The sequence below is a fragment of the Pogona vitticeps genome, chromosome 2, assembly GCF_051106095.1.
Source record: "Pogona vitticeps strain Pit_001003342236 chromosome 2, PviZW2.1, whole genome shotgun sequence".
Classification (NCBI taxonomy): domain Eukaryota; kingdom Metazoa; phylum Chordata; class Lepidosauria; order Squamata; family Agamidae; genus Pogona; species Pogona vitticeps.
In genome coordinates, this window is record NC_135784.1 from 112,976,167 (window position 1) to 112,993,492 (window position 17,326).

Here is a 17,326-nt window from a genome sequence, read left to right on the forward strand (position 1 = left end):
ATTTTGTCATTAGTAATATAAGAGAAAGAGGTTACATCCACTTAAACCAGGAGAGTCTCATTCTGTGCACTGATTAGAAAAGTCACCTTTGGGGACTACAGATCTCACAATCCCCTAACCAGCATAGCCAGTGGGGATACTGGCTGGAGCACTTTTGGAACTTCAGTCCCAAAAATAAATTCTCTTGGCTCCATTCTTGCCTGAAATTAAGGTATCTGGATGTAACATTTGGTCTCAGTAGGATTGAGGGTGGAAAACATTGTGTTTATGTTATGCTGCACTGCCTTGCAACGTCTGGCAAATGCTGCAAAAATAGTTCTGTTATTCTCTCTTCCCCACCAGTACAGTATAAACCTGGATGGCTTTTTGCCCATTTTGTTTAACAGATGTGACAGTTGGAAACATGAGGAAATGATTGTCTTGTTCCTCTTGAAGGGTCATTATGGACCATGTTCTTTTCTACCCACTGCAGTTAACAACCAGTATCTCCTGTCATGCACTGCACACCTCTCCCTGTGCAGAAGAGGCTGGAGGAGGAGCTGTTGAATGATAGATTCCGAGGGCTGTGCATGGAGCAGAGGGGAAGGAGAGCCTGCCAAAAAGCCGGATGATGCTCCAGCCCCTGGAGCTGCCATCTGCTTCTTGTCAGGTTGTTGTGAAGTGCTTGTTCCTGGCTGTCTGATGACAGAGACTGCTGAATCACAGCATTAAAGATCTGGTTATGACAGAGGCTATCTTTCCCATGCTTCCTGCCTAGCTAGGATCACACAGGATGTTAGCTTTTGGTTGAGGAAGGCATAGCTCATCTCTTGTTCACTAGTGTTTTCTTGACACACGTTCTCCAAATTGTCATCTTCACTGAGAAAGTATAAGAGTTCCTATTACGGGCCAAACCCACACATTTATAGTATTCCAGTTAAGCCAGAGAAACAATCCTAACTAAGCCTAATTTCATCTTGATTTTTGATCCAGCCACATAGCTGTCTCCAGGCATCTTGGGAAATTTACCTGAAAGTGGAACAGGTCTTCACATTAGCTTTTTAGTGTGGAATCAGACCTTTAAAAAGCGATGCTTTTGGACTACAGTTCCCAGAATCTACTAGCTGGGGGATTTGGGTGTTGTAAACAAACAAACAAAACTTTTCCAAACTCTGCAAAGGTTAATTGTCTTCTGGATTTGACCAGAATCTTGGCATGGATCTGGTTCCCATTTCCCAGCATGTCTTGAATAATAAGCCACCAAATCAATTGCAAACATGTAGGGAAATGAACACCTAAACCATACCTTTGTTCACCTGGATGTAAAATTCGTCTCTAAGCAGACAGCCATTGAAGCATAGCTATCCTAAAGCCCTCAGAGTGTCCCAAATGTCTGCTGTCGGTAACACTACTAAGTAAGTAAGTAAGCAGTGTCAGTCTTTGCCTAACCACTGCAAGAGTAATTAATACCACCTTAATGAGGGCGATGAGTCTCCTGTTTAATTGCATAATTATTCTCAATAAAAATGCAGTGTTTTGGAAACGCCAACAACTTTATCCTTGTAACAACAACAATAAAAAGGAAGCTGATTGCTTTGTATCAGTGGAAAACAAATGTGCACAATTCAGAATATACACCCAAATCACTGGGGGTTGGCAGGATCTCCACTGACTTCAATGACAATGCTCAAAGGTCAAGAGTCATTCAGAGCAGCAACATTTGCTTCTGGTCAAATGTTATGTTATGGACGTGGATGACAATTCCAAAATGAGATAGTTATACGGTCATGCGCTTAGGACAGGCTACCCAAGTCTCCATAAACAAAATACCACACAGGTGCTGTATTTATCACATCTGATCTTGTCATCTTTCAGGGAGTTCAAGGTAGCAGTTACAGATTCCCCTTTTATCAGAACCTGCAGACAGGGAGATAATTAATCCAAGTATGATTTTTGCAGCTGACCAAGGATTTGCATTTGGATCCAATTAATCAAAGTTCGATATGCAAGCCACTACACCACATTAGCCTTCACTCATGTTCACCATGGGATGAAATTTCACTGCAAATACGGGTGAGATGTTTTTGTGCATTTAAATAGATACAGTTTTGGACCCAGAATTTTCCACGCAGCTGTACTTCTATCATCTCTTCTCTTCAAGACAGCTTACAGGATGTACAAGGATCACAAATTCTTCTACAGACCCGAGTAAAGCAAAAGACCCATAAAATCGATTTACCCCAGCTTTGCTTTCAAGGGCAGGTGCAGCCCAGGGCTCCTTATTACTTGAGCATGTGCTCTCAAACAACAGTCATTATCAACGCTGAGCCCACAGACGTTGGGTTTCAGCTTCCAGATCACACAACCAATGCGGAGGGATTCTGGAAATTGTAATCCAACAGCATCTAGAGACCCACAGGTTGAGAATACTGCCCTGAAGTATACCCAGAATCCTATAGCCCAAGAATTCTCTGACAGGTACTCAGCGTTCCTTAACCAAGTCATTTAATGTGGAAACATATTCCCTGGTGGCAGAAATTATGAAACCACTTGTGTATCAAAACCTGCTCTTTTTTCTTCTCTGCAAATTCCTTACCTCCCCAATGCAGCCCTTGTGAGAGGAAGCTATCCATTGGATGGATGCACACCCAAGAACTCCTTCAATGTCTCCCAGCCCAAGGTGCAGTGCTGCATCTCTGGTCAGTTGTGAGTCTGAGATGAAGCACTGTAGCTCGGGAAGGGAGGAACGATGCAGCGGAAGGTGCCAGCTTCATCGCTCTTTCCTCAGGCTGTGTGGAATGGGAGAACCTGGGCAGGTATGTATAACTAAGAGATCTAGGGAGCACCGTAGTTGAACTGGACTTCAACAGCAGCAGAGGATGACAGAATACTGGACACCGAGCCTGAGGAGCAACTTGAAGAAGAAAACAGAATACGTTCTAAGCAGCAAGAGCCTTCTTTATCATTGTCCATTTAGAGAACAGAGTGCCAAGTGTCTTTCTGATCAAAAAAGGGTGATGCTCTACAGGAGAGACAGTGTATTGTCCGCGTTGTCTTGGACCTCTGCAGTCTTGCAAAATGTGTCTCCGCCAGTTAGAGAGTGGGATCAGAAAGGTGTGGGGGGGAGGGAAATAGCCTCAATGGGGAGTATTTGTGTCTGTGCATACACAGCAGGTTCACATCTGCATTTAGAGAATGTGAAGGTTACACGAAAGCCCTCCTCTTAAGAGGAGATGGGTACTTTTCTCTTTTCTTAGATCATTCTAACATAATGATTGACACAGGGCAGAGAAAAGATGGGAGTCTTACCCAGCTGCCCAATCTCACTAGCACACCCAAAGCAGCAGCACTCTGCACAGACAGTAGCTCCCTTCAGTGCCTCTTTTAGCAGCCTTGCATCACAAAAGCTCAGTGTGCAACAAGATACAGAATAGCATATTTGAGGCCATCTCTGCTCTGAGCCCAACCCTTACTGTGTCCTCGGGGTCCAGTTTTCCCAGGAATCCCTTAGATGATAAGAGGGGGATTCCTGGAAATACTGTTCTTGGGGTCATGGCTTAGCAACGGGTGAGGGGCCTATTCATCTACCAGTATGGTCTCATTGCAGAGTTTTCTAAATCATTCTGGGCTTTCCAAAGGCTGTGACTAGCATAGGATTTGATCCACTTACAAAATGGGTGAAATCAAAGTATATTTTACTGACCACAAGACACAAAGGCTGATTTGAAAGCGTCCAGCCCTTTTTGCTTCCAAAACATTTCAGCGGCCACTGGGGTTTCTACTATTTCAAGCTGGAGTGATTTGAAAAGGCTTTTTCTATGTAGTTACTTGTGATATCTTCTTGTAAAGATGGTAGGTGTGTCTGTAGGTGGGGTATCAGTGACATAAGCAGTTGGGGCATGATGTTTGGGACCAACGGAACATACCCTCACATTCTTTCCTCTCCCCCGATCGTCCTCTGATTTTTTTAAAAAAAAATCTTACATATATGAGATAAGCATTAGATCACCTTATCACCCTACTGCTGAGTCATTGTTATTATTTCTAGTATTTATGCCCCATCAGTTTCCTATCAGATCAGCAGAGGCAGGACCAGTGGAAGGAAAGAAAGGAAGGGTCTGTGGGCTGGAATGTGAATCACATCCAGTACGGATAGTAAACTCCCAAATCTATCTGCATCCCCTGTGTAATCACTAACTCTGATTTCATCTCTAAGACAGGCTGCAATCAAATTGCACTCTTAGTAGTTTCACACTTAGTTAAGAAGGTTAATTCCCTTAATCATAGCAAAGAGAAAAATTCTGAACTCAAACGGACCTGGCACAGGCATCTACCACGAATTGGTAGGAGTCTACAATTATGCTGCATTATCCATGAAGTGGTGGTGGCCAGCCTGATGAAGTGGGATTTTCTCTAAGCTTGCAATTTGTTTGATTCTTTTAGTAGTCCAATGAAGGGTACCACCTTACTCTTACAAAGGGAAAAAGAGTTTGTTTACCAGCCACTGCTCATTCTTTTTTTTCCTTTTTTTTTTTTCCTTTTTCTTTTTTGCTTAGCTTAGGTGCAAACAGATTAAAAGAGACAGAGGTATCACAATCATTATTTAGCAGACTAGTAACCACCAAAAGATTTGGGAGCCTGATGTATTCTGGCCCCAAATTCAATGTATTCCACTTGCATACCCTGAAATGCTGTCTTCCAAAATCAGCTAGGCTGCTGCATCCTCAGGCTGCACACCCTGCAAGAGCTTCAAAATAATGCTTTGGATCGAGGTCTGTTCTGGATTCATTTAGCCTGGCGAGACAATGCCCTGAAGTATATGGCTAGAATTTCTCCTCTCCCGTCACTTAACACTTGCAAATAGGCCTGCCTGAATCCCAGAGTGACCCCCTTTCTGTTCTACCTGGGCACTGTTCAATGTCAAATAAAGCTCTGAGATTCCATTGCCTCTCTGAGAATCTTTGTTTCCTTTATGTGGCATCTTTGTTTCTTTTATGTGGAGTCAGGCGACCTAGCTCCACAACAGTGTCAGGCTGCAAATAGTAATCTGAGCCAAATGGATTCAGCAGAGACCAATATAGCAACACTCACATGAGGCAGCAGATTTCACCTTTCCTGAAAAAAACTGTTTTGACAAGACAGTGGGACTGTGTATTTGTGAGAAGTCTCTGTCAAAAAGGCTCTAATGGGCTTTCTGCAAAACAGAAAAATAAAGCAATGGCTTTCTCTCCCTCCCCCGTGATCCAGGGTCCCCTGATCCCACTGGCAGACTTACTATAATTGGTTATTAATGCCCAGAAAGATAAATACTGTACAACAAATAAATATGGATCTACACAGAATTCAGAGGCACATTTGAAAAACGAAGTGCATCTCTTCATATTTTTGTCACTTGGTGCATCTTCATTGGGGGTCAGTGGTTCATCTTTATTCACTTTCCATTGATATGAGGGGTACCAACATTCAAATGCTTTCATAGCCTGTGTGCAGAATTAAGCAGCGGTGGCTGATCCACTAAGGGAAGGAGAACACTCGCTTATCGTTGGCATAGGATAACCTGCAGCCACCACCTTTCTGCCTGCTTCTTTTTCCCAGGGAGGGTGTAAATGAATACTTGCTCTACATATGGATGTGTGTTTCAGAGCGAGAGAAATAGAGAATACAGTGGTACCTCGATTTACGAATGTAATCTGTATTGGAATTAAAAAGCAAAGCATGCTGCTTATATACCGCCCCCATAGTGCTTCAAGCACTCTCTGGGCAGTTTACAATTTAATTATGCAGGCTACACATTGCCTCCCCAGCGAGCTGGGTACTCATTTTACCGACCTCGGAAGGATAGAAGGCTGAGTCAACCTTGAGCCGGCTACCTGGGATTGAACCCCAGGTCGTGATCACAGTTTTAGCTGCAGTACAGCGGTTTAACCACTGCGCCACGAGGCTCAATTAAGTTCATACGTTGAAAAGTTTGTAAGTCGAGTCTGCTTCTGGAAAAAGAAAAGAAAAAAAATCCAACCTGTAGGTGAGATAGAAGGTCGTAAGCTATGTGTTCTGTTCCTGATTTTATGGATGAAGCTACATGTCTAAACACTGGTGATGGTGGTGAGCATCTGAAGATGTTTTGCTGGGTGAGGTGAAATATCAGACACTGCATTTCCTGAACAGCAGCAACAACAGCAGAAGCTAGCTAGATTGGCAACTGACCCTTACTCCATTGAATTACAAGACAGCCTCCTTCATTGCACCCACCCCTAACATACACAGGGGAGGGGATCAGAAGGAACAGTAAGGAGAGGTTCCACCACCTCTGTTCCGAGATACCTGCTGCCTGAGACATTTGGCACACTCTGCCTTAAAGCTGGGCTAGCCCTGAATGCTTGTACTATTTAGAGGGTCTCTTCACAAGCTCTCTGCTGGCACATTTCCTATTTTATGGACAGAACTACATCTAAAGAGTACAATCGGCAGAACATTTAGCAAATGTAAGCTTCAAGGACTGCAAATTACTTCCCTCTCTAATATAAGTCCCTACATAGTCCCTGACTCCAAGGTTAAGAAAATAATTTTGCATTAAAAAATAATAAGGAAGATCAGTAGCTAAAACTCTGAGCTATGCAACCTTAATTTCTCTTTGTCTGAACCTGTGGATAAATCTGCTTTTTGAGAACAGGCAATGTTAATTAATATATTTAGATCCTGACCTACATCTAAGGAGCTCAGGCCAGGTTAAAATTAATAACACAATTTAAGACAAGATAGGTGCTATAAATTAATAAAAAATAGAACCTGCAGTCAAATAGACTGAACCACAGCCTATGAACACGGGGCCTCTAATGGTTAGCTAAAGAGCCAGTTGTAACTTGCTGCTGAAATGAGGCCAAGAGCAGCACCAGTAGGGTCTCAAAGGGCAAGCATTCCACAAAAAGGATGCTACGCCTGGAGAGCCCTTTTCTGTCTCTGTCTGATAATTGTCTCTGCTGGCAATTGTGGCAAAAAGGACTCTTCCTCCCATAGATCTCAGTGATTGAACTGGTATACATAGCAAGAGGCACTGCTTCATATACTGAGGTTCAGAGCCATTTAAGGCTTTCAAAGTCATGACCATTACTTTGAACTCAGACAGTCGTGCATTTGTAGTCAACGCAAATTCTTGAAAAGTGGGGTGATATGGTTCCAATATAATGTTCTTGAAAGCAATCTAGTCATCCCATCTTGCACTAGCTCAGTTTTGTGTCATCCGTTGTGTGTAGAGCACATTGCAATAAATTAATTTCTTCAAAAATCCTTTGGTTCATGAATGTGGAATATTGTGCCTCTGTACCAAATATAGTAGGTACACAATATTGTGCCCACATTGCCAACAGGAAAAGAATGTCAATCTTTACATAGCAAAGGGCAGCCTGAATGTTGACAAGAGCAATGGCAGGGGTCAGGATGGTCTACAGCAGTGGTTCTTAACTTTGGGTTACTCAGGTGTTTTTGGACTGCAACTCCCAGAAACCCCAGCCAGCACAGTTGGTGGTGAAGGCTTCTGGGAGTTGCAGTCCAAAACTCCTGAGTAACCCAAAGTTAAGAACCAGTGGTCTACAGGATACCTTCTTTTGCTGACAACCATTCACAAGGTCACACCATGCAAGGGAAAATCCCAGAAGCTGACTCCTTTTTTCAGTAGTTAACAATTTATCCCAAACACAAAACTATTCTTAGGGCTGTTTTTCAACAAGTGTAAATGGTAATAGATAGAAATGAACAGTTGTACCCAAACTACTTTTGGCCAGGCTATCTCTGTCATGGACAGATCACAGCTGGCAAACCAATCAAAAACACTCTGAGGTATCAACTCACTTGAGACTTCAGTGACAATAATTAAGCCAGGAGTACCATCAAGCTATGCATCAACTTCTTGAAGAATAGGGCAGCTGCACAATTCCTATGTACTAGTCCACAGGTCTGGCATCTTGCTGTGATTCATCTTCAGTTTCTTGGTCTTCACCCAGCCCATCCAGGCACTGGTCCAGCATCTGCACAGCATCCTCTGATTCTGATGACAAAGAGAACTACAGCATGGCGTCATCAGCATATTGACGGCATCTGACTACAAAACTCTGATGAACTCAGCCCATGCATTCATAAGTTGTTACTCAGCATGGGGGCGAAATGGATTCCTGCAGCCCTTCACAGCTTAATAGCCATACAGCCAAGGAAAAATCTTCCAGTGCCATTCTCTGTAACGGGCAAGTTGAAGCAGAATCACCAGAGTGCTGTGCTTTCTTCTCCCACCTCCAAGAGATGGTTTAATAAGACAACTGGGCTCAATGGGATCAAAAGCTATAAGTGATCCAGGAGGGTAACCAAGCCAACACATCCTCTTTTCCCTGCCCAACCAAATATCTAAAAATAAGGTTGTCTAGTCTACTTTAGCATTGATGGAAGGATTTGGCAATTCACATAGCCAAGGTAGTCTCTCTCCCTATCCAACCTGAACTGACTGAAACAGATCAATGTGTTTTTTTAAAGGGAGGAAGGTTGTTGACCTAGAGAAAAGCACAACACTATTCAGCTATCAAACTACATCCAGCCTTTTCCTCAAGGATAAGACATATCATAGAAATTATTAAAGAGTGAGATGATTTTAAATGGAAAACCAGCGGCACTTAGTGGCTGTTGTGGAAATTGTCCAAAAGCTCAGAAACCATGGGAAGTTCTAAAATGAAGCCATGGATGACAAATGCACCAGAAGCAGCACATTTGTCTCCAGGAAGAAGAGTCCACCAGTGTGCCCTTGGGCAAGCTGCACAGCCCCAGAGTGACCCCAGAAGAAGGGCAGGAAGAGCAATCTCCCCATAGCTTGGGACACATAAAGACCGTCATGAGGTCTGTGCATGATGGCTTCTTCATAAACTCACAGATATACGAGGAATGGGGGGGAACCTACACAGTTCTGGTCTTAGGGGTTAATAGAAATGGGAAAAAAAGTGAAAATGATGGGAAGAAAACAAAAGAAACTGGGTGAGCATAAATGAGGTTTAGAAGGAAAATTTGCATGCAATACATGGGAGGGGGGGGAAATCCAGGAATTGTAGGGGGAAGGAACAATGCACATGAAAGCACAATGGAGGGAACAAAGTGTGTGGTTGTGGAGCCTGGAAACACAAGGGAGAATGATGCAGATATTCAGAATGTAATGTACACCCTGGTGCAAAGGACAGAACTATGTAGAAGAAGATATCTGTAAAGGTAATAACCCACACCATTAAATTCTAAGATTCTAAGGGGGGGGGAATGCAGCTTGGGTACTCATTTACAATTATAAATCAAAAAGAGATTACACACCATACACAACATAGCACCTGTGTAAAGACACTGTATGAACAGCAGATGGTGTTGCTGACTTGCCCTGAACAGAACAGTGGGAAGATCTTACTAACTGGAACAATAACTGCAAAATAAGGGTAAGAAATTCTTTTTTTAAATGGCATATATATATATGCCATGGAATTTATAGTCCAAAATTTACATTTTGGACTATAGATTCCAGAATACCCATGGTCATGCTGGCTGGGGGAATTTGGAAGCTGATATCCAATAAAGTAACTTTCCACAGCTCTGCAGGTAATGTGTGTATATGGTCTAGTGTTTTTGCACGCAGTCTGGATAGTTATTCCACATGCATTCTGCATTCACTGCATTCTGTACGAGGACTACACTTTCAATGGTGCTAGTGGGGCTTGGGTATAGGCAGGCCATTGGCTCCTTATCTATGGCCTGAAGTGACAAGACCATATACTGTACAGTGTCCCTGCATCAGTGAGCTGTGTCCCCACCCCCATTGGAGCACTGCTTTATTTTATGGCAGTGCAAGCACTCTGTGACAACTGCATGTTCTCTCGCTGCTCTGTAGGAATGAAAACAAACACGAAAGTACCAGAGCACTTCTAAGACAAACACATTCATTTCAGCATGAGCTTTTGTGGAGATCACCCACATCAGAGGTCCAGAGAAGTGGATTATAATCCACGTAAAAGCATACTGAAATTTTAAAAAGGTTAGTTTCAAGGCTGCTGCAAAACATCTCCCCACCCTCACCCCAAAGCCAAAAACTGAAAATCACCATCTTGTGAAAGTTTCTGAACTGGAAACCAAGCAGTCAGATAGGCGGCACAGAAGTCAGATAGATTAGATGACAGATAGATGGATAGATGGATAGATGGATAGATGGATAGATGGATAGATAGATAGATAGATAGATAGATAGATAGATAGATAGATAGATAGATAGATAGATAGATAGATAGATAATTTATTTATTTGTTTGTTTGTTTGTTTGTTTGTTTGTTCGATTTATATCCCGCCCATCTGGTATATGCCATTAGAGGTCTCTTAATCTTTAAACCATCAAAGGAGCTTCTTGTTGCCTTTCCTATTTTGTGGCTTTCTAGTCTGACCCTCTTGCAGGTATTATGTTTTCTCCAGCCTGGTTCTGGACTCTTATCTCCTATCACCCCCCCACCTAAGCTAACGACTGTTGTCAGGACCTTTTACTTGATCCTGGGAAAACCCCAGGTGGGGCTTTAAGGATTGGCTCTTCATGACTCACCCCCAGGAAACACTGAGCTGTTAACTGACTTAATACTGGTCAGGCTGGTTCCCAAGGTCACCTGAGCCAAAACGCACTCACTGAGTTTTGTTCTCCCTGAAAGGGCAAGCAAGCCTTAAAAACCACACAGCCCAAGTTCACAGTCATGTGTCTAGCTATGTAATTACCCGCCTGCCATTCCAAAATCCAAGCGAGGAATGAGTGATCCTGAATGGAGTCCAAAGAGAGTGGGGTGGGGGTGGGGAGGTCCATGTCTGGTAAACACAGCCCTGTGCATGTAACAATCCCTGCCCACAACTGCCACTTTAGTCTTTGATAGATGAGGCACACATGCCATTTGAACCAGCCTCTCTTTTTTTGGCCAGAGCCATAAACACACAACATGAAAGAAATATAGGCTGAATCAGGATTGTGTAAATCGCATAACGAACCTTTTAAGGTGGTGTGTAAAGAATTGTTTCCAGTCTCTGGCCCCCTTCAAATGCTCCAGAGCTGCCAAGGGGCTGAATAAAAAAAAAAACAGTTGACCCCCTGTAAGGTCTCGCTCGTACACCCTTCTGATATTATTTCCATATTGCTCCCACAAATTGCAAGGATTGAAAATCCTGTTTTGTATACATTCTCACAGCTATTATACCTCGATTTTTGCATGTGCGCACGCACACACACACACACCCCTTTACTTCACACCTAACCCTCTTTTTTGTTGTTGTTGTTGTTGTTGTTGTTGTTGTTGTTGTTGTTGTTGCTGTTGCTGTTGTTGTTGTTATGCGCCATCAAGTCACCTACAACTTATGGCAACCCTATGAATGAGTGATCTCCTCACTCTTGTCCTCACAAGGCTTCCTCAGCTCTTGAAAACTCAAGCATGTGGTTTCCTTTAGGGAGTCAGTCCATCTTGTATTTGGTCTTCCTCTTTTCCTGCTGCCTTCCTCTCTTCCCAGCATTATTTTCCCCTTGCTGCCTTCTACCTTTCTCAGCTAGCAGGAATTATACAATGCAGGGGCTGTATATAGAATTGTACTCTCATGCTGCAATCTCATGGGCATGTGCCTGGGAGCAAGTCCCATCGAGCACTTGCATGTCAATGAGCCAGTGAGTGTTTTCAGCAATGAGATTCACTGATCGAATTCTACAGATTAAGGTAACATATTTTATGCATATAATGACAGGACATATACATATGGCCTGTGTGTGTGTGTGTGTGTGTGTGTATGAAAATAACTCCTTAAGAATCAGAAATCTTGGATAACTGTACTCCGTCTTGCAGAATTGAACATTTGAGAGGTCTGTTTAAATATAAATTGTCATTTCACCATAAAAATATGCTCTAAGGTTTTGCCACTCTCTGCATGAATGCAGTCTCTCTGGGCAAGCACACTCATCATGCTTCTACACACTTTGTATAATGGCAAGGTGTGGATGCCTGATGCAAGCTTCTGGTAAACACTGAATCTTCAGCCTGAAGCATGAACCATTTAGACTTTGTGCTTCCTGCTTGAACATTTTCCCAATCTTTCTCCCTCACAGCACAGAGGATAACTTCTCCTGAATTACACATCCTTATACTTTCATGGATCTGTTCTGTATTGTTGGCTGTTACAGGGGTGAGAGAGGGCAGGAACATACAGTGTAAGGACAGTGCAGTAAGTCCCAGTATATATTAGAGGGCAGTGGAAGAAATCTTGAATTATCAGATGACTTTTCCCCCCTTTGGTCGAGTTCTGCCTTTAACTTACAATCATCAAGTTTTGACTACATGACCACTCTGCACCCAGATCAATCAACAAAAATAACAACGAAGACTTGCACGGCACATTTTTGTTTGGATTACGCTTTTGCTTAGTTTCTGTCAAATAAAATTTGTTAATCTTTGATGAGCCCCAAAAGTTTTGGTTCGTTCATCTGCAACAGACCCAAACAGCTACCTCTTCGGAAATGTCTGCATTAATCACAGTAGCACAGCCCAGTCCTTTTCTGAAATCTTTCATGCCACGTCTGTTTGCTGTGTGTATTGAAATCGATGGTCTCCTGATGTGGATCCAGGGCTCACCACCAGTACATTGACACCCACCCAGTCCCAGCCATTTAAAAACAAATTTCAAAACAGGCCTTACATTCATATGTTGCCTTCCCTACTCCCCTCCATCACAACCCCTTTCTGCAACCATCTTGTCTCCCAACCAGGCTGTTCTCATGCAAGGAAAGGGCTTGAAGGGAGGTTCTACAGAGGTAAGAGCACCAGATTCAGCACACATATTCCATCCACAATCCCTTTTGGCACTTCACAGGGCACCCAACGCGCTGCTCTGCTTTAACTATGATGGCTATAGCTCTGTGGCTGAGCATGGTCTTTGCTTGGGAAACACCCTGGGTCCAGTCCGTAGCATCTTGAGGCAAAACTGGGAAGGACCTTGTCGGAAGCTCTGTAGAGTTATAGCCAGTCAGTATAGAGTGGGGAGGGGTGTCGGAAAGAGGTTCTCCGATGTCCTTGGACTGCAACTCCCATCCTCCCTCACCATCAGATAGGACAGATGGAATTGTGGTTCAATAAACTCTGGAGGGCCACCCATCACCCATCTCCACAGTAAATTATATCGAGCTTAGATGGGCCTGTGGTCTGAGTTGGGATGAGGGATTTCTTTCAGTCACTGTTTTGGGTGTGATTCGGTCCAACCTTTGAAGACACTGCTGGAATTACTAACAACCTTCCTATGTTGCTTTTCAGAGTTTTTGGTTGGGACGGACCTTTCTGGACAGGGGTCAATCCATTAGCAGCCAATTGTTCCCTCTCTGCCTCAGATTTTGAAGATAGTCATGCCTCTCTACTCAAAAGTTCTTGAAGACTGAAGATGGAGCAATGTATTTTACTCAATCAGCAAGTCATATAGTTAGTTATGAAGCTAGTTGTGCAGTGGTTAAAGTGCTATAGTGCAGCCAAAACTGTGCTCACAACCTGGGGTTCAATCCCAGGTAGCCGGCTCAAGGTTGACTCAGCCTTCTATCCTTCCGAGGTCGGTAAAATGAGTACCCAGCTCACGGGGGGGGGGGGATGTGTAGCCTGAATAATTAATTTGTAAACTGCCCAGAGAAAATTTAAATTTATATGGGGTACAGTAACGTATTGCATAAATCTTGTTGTAAACCACCCAGAGTGGCCTTTGGCCCCATATGGGTGGTATAAAAATGAAATGAACGAAGAAACGAAGAACGAAGAGTTCTTGAAGCTTAGCTTTTTTTTTTTTGTTTTGCTTTTAAGCTCTATTTATGTAACCAGTTCAGATTTTTCTACAGAATGCCATTTATTTTTTATCTATGAAAAACTGTGAGTAAAATAGAAACCTTTTTATTCTTTCTCATAAAAGTATCTCTGAGTGAATTCTTGAGACAGCAAGTGTTGTTTGAAGAGAATTAAGCAATAAGGAGTGGTCGACTGTGGGAGACTTGAAGCTAGTTCTGGCTCTGTAGGTCCCTGAATTTTTATCCTCTGTGTTTGAAGGTAATAAATTTCCACAATTTGCCACTTGACAGAAGGGGTTAATGGAGCTCAGCCTTCTGCTGCAGCAACTGCTGACTCAACTTAGTACAGTGTACATGGTACCCACCCAGGTGAGGTGTCTGCAGGAGTGGCGGATGTGATGCAACACCCCTCCGGTAAAAGAACAAACTAGGCAAGCCCGAGACAGCACAGTGAGTTGCCCTACTTCCCTCTCTCCCAAGCCTCAAATTAATTTCCAGAATCTCTCTCTAGTTCCTTCTTTGCAGAGCCAATGCATTTTCATAAGGGTGCCGTCCCTCATTATACTCCTCCTAACTGCCATTTACAGAACTTCAAACCCTCTGCCGTGCCGAGCCCAAAAGCAGGCAATTATTCCTCCTCCTTTAGCAACCCGGTTGCTCCAGGCGTTTCCCTTGAACACGAATCCTCATGTCGGATCCTAAAGCCGGGCTGGGCAACGGTATGAGCCGGCTGTCACCCAAAGCAGCATCCTGGCACATAACCAAAGCCTCTTGAGAACTAGATTACCAGAGTTCAAATTTAATATGGGCTGTTTTCACAGAATTATATATTCCTCTTCTTCTTCCTGAACTGATGCCAGGCTTCAGAAGGATTTAGATTAAAGGAAGCTTTGTATAGTACATACAGCCTGCAGTTGCTCCTAGACAGACCCAGGGTGTGGGAAGCCTTTCTTCAACATTTTTGACTTTTCACCCAAAATCACAGAAGGATAGTCATACTAGTCTATGTCAGCAAAAAGGTGACTCTTGTGGCATTGTGAAAGACACGTGAGGCAATCCCATACAGTGGCCACAATCCAGTTAAATCACACCTGCCAAAGTAACTTAACCATCATAAATTTCAGCATGAGACTGCCCTAAACTGAGATGTCAGCTTAGGCATTGGTTGTTGTGCACCAGGCCACGTGACTGTTGATGCCCAATAGTAGACGCCACTACTGATTTCTCAGCTTTTCGCAATTCACTCCCAAGATTTACAGTAATTGAGTTAACAGCGCAATAGGATTTTGGTCATTGTGTTAAGCTCTTTTATTGTTTTAAAGTGGTTTCACTTATTAAGTAACCCAGCCAAAGATCTTCCTATATAGTGTAAGCCAAAAGTATGTTAATGTAACAGGTCAAAAGACAAAGGGTACTGTGATAACTTTATTAGACCATTAATATCTCACACACAGCTGCTTGCTTTCACATCTGCATGAGTCTTTGTCAGTCAGAGCATTACAAAGGTGGAGATGATGTAGAAATTTTTTTATATGAATTCCAAAAATCCATGTCCAGATGTGCAGACCAGGTCCCTTGTGTAAAGTTAGCTCCAAAATGAAGTCTGCAGAGTCTGCAGGTGGCAGGCTTCAGATTTTACCTGAATTAGAGTGCACCACACTAGTTAAATAAACAGTTGCCAATTACTAAGTTATCCTCCTCAACAAAGCTTTATACTGGCATATGGTTCCTTTTTGACTGGGGAACAGAGGAAATACAGAAAAGTGACAAACTCCATATCAGAGAAGCTTAGATAAAATTTTATTTACTCGCTGGGAGAATCAATTGCATCCAAACCGAATGTATTTACCAAATGGGTGGAGGAAGTGTTTGTCCCCAGTTTTCTATCCTAATCCACACATCCCATTTGCTCCTGGTTAAGAGGTATTCCATCCCTCATTGGTCTGGGTTAGCTTAATGGATATTATAAGACTTCCTCTTCGCCAATGATGCAGCTGTTGTTGCCCATTCAGCTGAAGACCTCCAACAACTCATGAATCATTTTAGCAAGGCCTGCCAAGACTGTGGATTAACAATCAGCCAAAAGAAAACACAACTCATAGGCCAGGGCGTGGACTCACTTCCCTCTGTTACCATCTCTACACAACAATTGGTGGTTGTTCATGGTTTTGTGTACCTTGGCTAAACGATCTCTGATATCCTGTCTCTAGATGTCGAGCTGGATGAATGCATTGGCAAAGCAGCTACCACATTCTCTAGAGTCACAAAGAGAGTATGGCTTAATAAGAAGGTGATGGCATATACCAAGATCCAGGTCTATAGAGTCTGTGTCCTGAGTACACTCCTGTACTGCAGCAAGTCCTGGACCCTTTGTGCACGGCAGGAGAGGAAGCTGAACACGTTCCATATGCATTGTCTCCAACGCATTTTTGGTATCACCTGGCAGGACAAAGTTCCAAATAGAGTAGTACTAGAATGAGCTGGCATTTTTAGCATGTATACATTACTGAAATAGCGATGTCTATGTTGGCTTGGGCATGTTGTGAGAATGGCTGATGGTCGGACTCCAAAAGATCTCCTGTATGGAGAATTAGTGCAGGGAAATCGCCCCAGAGGGAGACCACAGCTGCAATACAAGGATATCTGCAAGTGGGATCTGAAGGCCTTGGAAATGAATCTCAACAGATGGGAAAGCCTGACATCTGAGTGTTCAACCTGGAGGCAGGCGGTGCATCACGGCCTCTCCCAATTTGAAGAGACACTTGTTTAGCAGGTCGAGGTAAAGAGGCAGTCCCAAAACCAACAAAACCAGGGAGCTGGACAGGGGACAGATTGGATTTGTCTCCAGTGTGGAAGGGATTGTCACTCTCAAATTGGCCTTCTCAGCCACACTAGACGCTGTTTCAAGTCCTCTATTCAGAGCATGTTACCATAATCTCTTGAGACTGAAGGATGCCTATCTAAATCAACCCTTTCCCCCTTCTCTTCCATTTCAGGATTATTTTGCCTCAGTTGGGAACTTGTTTTCTTTCTTTTTTTCTTTCCCTCCCAGCCTGGTGCATTCCAGATCTGTCAACCTTGTTTATTCCTTTGTCTTGAACAGGTCTGGTTTCTATGGCGTGCGTGCATGCATGTGTACAACTAGACCTCCCCTGAGATCAGTTGTAATATCAGTTGTGGGAGTGACCTTCTCAGAAAAAGCAAAGGAGAAAGGCAAAGAACTTCTCCCCCTACCCCCGCTGTCTTCCTGCCCTGAGTTGAAAAGCAAGTCAGTTTCACCAGAAAGCAACACTAAATGGGAAACCTCCCCGGCACAGCTGTCTCTTGTCCTCTGCTTCGTGGGCATCCTTTACAGCAGTGGTCCCCTACCTTCAGCCTCCAGATGTTCTTGGACTACAACTCCCAGAAGCCTTCACCACCACCTCTGCTGGCCAGGATTTCTGGGAGTTGAAGTCCAGGAACATCTGGAGGCCCAAGGTTGGGAACCACTGCTTTACAGAACGTTCTTGG